The 4,341-nt window shown below is 29.9% G+C and overlaps 1 long non-coding RNA gene across 1 annotated transcript; it reads right to left on the bottom strand.

Annotated features, from left to right (window-relative positions):
- Positions 1 to 2,583: 2,583 nt before the first annotated feature.
- LOC141724770 (uncharacterized) lies at positions 2,584 to 3,827 on the bottom strand. The gene is made up of 2 exons (XR_012576895.1): positions 3,379 to 3,827; positions 2,584 to 2,920 (listed from the first exon to the last, which is right to left on the bottom strand). It is a non-coding gene; the product is annotated as an uncharacterized LOC141724770 (long non-coding RNA).
- Between the last annotated feature and the right edge of the window lie 514 nt (positions 3,828 to 4,341).

The raw sequence follows: 4,341 nt of genomic DNA, 5'->3' as shown, positions 1-4,341 counted from the left end.
CATTTATATCCAATTTATTGTCTGATACACTTTTATGCACCTAAACTGCTCAATAACTTCTTTTTCGTGGTACAATGCTTCCACTTTTAGGAGTCAACTGGAAGTGTGCCTTAGTCCAAATCGTTTTTGGGCTCCTACACTTGGGAAATGGTCGTAAAAATCCCTTTGCAATCTGGTACTTACAATGCTTTGCTTAATGGATAGCTCAAAAAGATCCATTTGGCATATCTATAAGCAGCAAGTATTTGAGTTTAGTAAATTCAGGAAATCAACTGGTGTTTAATAATGTTTGGATGAACTTTTTGCAGGGCAACATTTGTTAGATTTGCCTATGGTTATGCTACAATTTTGTCTTCGAGCATCATCGTTCCAATGGCATCTCATGCAACAAACAACTTAGTTCTTAATGACAGTAGAATGTAAATTTTATAGAATTTGATTCAACTCTTTATAATGATTGATGAGTTTTATATTTAATAAGTTAATTTCAGTTTTATATCTTGGATATAAATATTTGTCTAATTAATATTATATTTATAAAATTTAAAGAAAAATAAACAAAAAACTATTAAATATGAATATTTTAAAAACTACTGATGTGGGGACCCACCATGTGGGCCCCGTTTTTTATCAATTAGTATACCTATTGCAACACCAAATATGTGTTATACTCTGAAAATCATGTTGCAATTGATATCTAAAGCAACATATTTTGTTGTGTTACCATAGATTGACAGTGATGTAAGGTTAGATACCTATAGTGACGGCCTTAGACCCAATACCCAAAAAGTGTTGCAGTAGACCTTTTTTTGCCAATGACAACATTTTTAGAGATCTATAGCAACACAGTTTTGGTGTTACTAAAAGCCATCTATGGCATAGTGCAAGAGATATGAAATCTGAATTTTTTTTAATAAAATTACACATCTCTAAAATTAGTAGGTAACATCATCCGTACGGTTAGATCGTTGACCAAAATTTATAATTTTTATATTTAAAATTTCATTTTACCAAATTTAATGTGTAATTTTAATTTTTAAGAAATAATATGACAAGTATATATAATTTCATTATAATTTAAATTTTCAGATTTTTTTTAGTTATGAACTTAACTTTTATAATTATAAAAATTATATTTATTTTAATTATATAATAAAAAACTTAAGCTTATTAAAAATCTGCAATAAACAAAAGAAATTATATTTTTTAAAAGCACATCATATAAAATATAATTTTTTAAATAACTATTTATACATCCCTAAAATTAGTAGGTAATGTCATCCGTACGGTCGGATTGTCGAACAAGAATTTAAAAAAAATAGAATCACCGCTCGGTACATTACTTGGCAACATGAACACGTGTTGACCATAATTTGACTATTATAAGAATACACGATATAAAATCTAATTTTTTTAAATAAATTATCCAACTCTAAAATTAGTAGTTAACATCATCTGTACAGTTGGATCATCGAACAAGAATTTAAAAAAAAATAGAATCACCGCATGGTACAAGACTTGGTAACAGGAACACGTGTTGACCGTAATTTGACTATTATAAAAACATACGATATAAAATATAAATTTCAATTAAAAAATTTTTACATCTCTAAAATTAGTAGGTAACATCAGCCCTACGGTTAGATCGTCGAACAAGAATTAAAAAAATAGAATCACCACCCGGTAAAAGACTTAGTAACATGAACCCGTGTTGACCGTAATTTGACTATTATAAAAATACATGATATAGAATCTTATTTTTTTAAAAAATTTATATTTCTCTAAAATTAATAGGTAACATTACCCGTACGGTTGTATCGTCGAACAAGAATTTTAAAAAGATTGAATCACCACCCGGAACAAGACTTAGTAACAAGAACACGTGTTGACCGAAATTTGACTATTATAAAAACGAATAATATAAATTCTATTTTTTTAAAAAAAAATTATACATCACTAAAATTAGTAGGAAACATCATCTGTACGGTTGGATCATCGAATAAGAATTTTTAAAAACTAGAATCACCACCCGGGACTAGACTAAGTAACGAGAACTCATGTTCACCGTGGTTTGACTATTATAAAAGCACATGATATAAAATGTAATTTTTTATTAAAAATTTACACATCTCTAATATCAGTAGGTAATATCATCCGTACGGTTGGATCATTTATAAAAAATAAAAAACATAGAACCTGAATATAACTAATATTTTTTACAATAGCACGTCAGCATGCCGCATCATCACTGGACCCCACATTTGGGTCCCCAATATGCCACATCAGTAATAATTGGCCCCTCCCATTGGTCCCATATGCCACGTTAGTAACAGTGGGTCCTACATGCCACGTCAGCTTTTTTGTCCAAGTCAGCATTTATTAATTTAAAAAAAAATGTCTAATTCAACTCTATAACCTCTACTGTTGCATGCTACACAACACTAACAGTTATTAACAACGGTAGCTTCAATGTAATGCAACGCTTTCTCCACTTTATTGTAATAAACTGAAAATTTTATAGATATTGCAATGTTTTTCGTGCAACGCTAGCTAAAAGCGTTTCCTATGTGCACTTATGGGGTATTGAAATAATAAAATTAACATTCACATTAACATGTAATAGACATAAGAATTGGTTTTATGTGACGAAAGTTACAAATATTCAAGCTATGTACCAAATTAGTAAAGATTGAAAAAAATAGTTCATACAAACTATCTCAATCAAGTTTGTATCCTAGAATTGTTACCTATATTAAAGCAAGTCACTTCACTGCCATATCCAAGAACACCCGGTGAAGCTCTAACAAGCTCTACTCAATCTCTTACGCTGCATCGTGCATGTCCTGTATTTCAACTACTGTCTCGAGCACTTTTCCCCTCCCATGTTCCAACATTATCACCACAATATCACATTACTCATCTACAAAAAATAAATATAAAACCCCAACCATAGATATTCATGTAATATAAAATTATCAAATTCATTACCACAAACATAACTCAAGGTACCCAAGAATCTTAATTTGTTTCTAACACAAAAACAAATCGATCATTACCGTAAAAAACTGTAAATAATGAGTAAACATTGATTTTCGACATTTTCCTATAACTAAAACTCACAGCTGACAACCAATTATCAAAATGCAATCGATAAAAAAAATTAAGCTATACAAACATCGAACTAATGAAATTACCGACATATGAAGACACAAATACTTGTCAACTGGCAAAAATGTATACCAAAAATCCCAGTTTAAACATCCAACATATTTAACATATATAATCAAATGAATATCCATAAAAGTAAAAATTGAACATTGACCACAACATACAGTAATCTCGAAAATATAGAAGGCATTCTGTAGAGTTAGTTTATACCTGAATAGCTTTAGCCAATAACTTCTCACTACCATCTTCCTCAGAAATAAATGTCTCAATCACATCCTCATTCTCATTGTATAATACTATCTTCCAACATTATCTTTATACTCAGTCATCATACTTGGCCTCAACCCCTGAAAATCCAACATCAGCTCCTTAAGCTTCTTCCTCAACCCATTCGTAAGTTAATTCAACATTACAAATGATGTTGTAATCGAAAACCTCATATGAAAAATTGAAGAACATATAGGATCAAATTACAGATGATGTTGTAATTGGGGGCTCTAGAGCTTTTTATCGAGAGGGTTGTCTAATTTTGGTGGGGGGGGGGGCAAGAGAGTACAACGATAGACATACGAGGAGTGAGAAGGTTGAGAAAGATAAGGTTGAGAGAGAATGAGAGGTGTGAAACAAATTTAACTTAGTGAAATTTTGATTGGAGGTTAATTAGCGGCCCATTTGTTTGGATCAAAATGTGCCCAGTTTTCACACATGCTAGTCTTCAAGTCCAAAGTTCATTATCTTATTAAAAAACTATTATTTTAATTTTAAAAATAAGTTATTTATTTTTAAAATTAAAATTTATAATAAATTAAGAGTATACATCAAACTTAAAAATCAAATTTTAAATTAAGAAATTATTATCATTATTAAAAAATTTGGTTCAATATATTTTATTTTTTATTTTAAGAAAATCACACTTCTCTAAAATCATCAAGTAACATCATTCGTACGGTTGGATCGTCCTTAAAGGTAAGAGATTATTATCAAACATCGCTGAAAATTATAGATTATTAACATCCGTACAGTTGCATCATCGAACACGAATTTTAAAAAAAATTAGAACCCCCATTGGCGATAAGATTAGTAAATTGAAACACGTTTTGACCGTGCTTTGACAATTATAATACCACGACATAAAAAATCTGAAATTTTGGTAAAAGAAATAAACACCTCTAA

Source organism: Apium graveolens, chromosome 5, assembly GCF_009905375.1.
Source record: "Apium graveolens cultivar Ventura chromosome 5, ASM990537v1, whole genome shotgun sequence".
Taxonomy (NCBI): Eukaryota; Viridiplantae; Streptophyta; class Magnoliopsida; order Apiales; family Apiaceae; genus Apium; species Apium graveolens.
The sequence above is the reverse complement of the archived record's forward strand: the minus strand, read 5'-3'. Positions and strand labels throughout refer to the sequence as shown.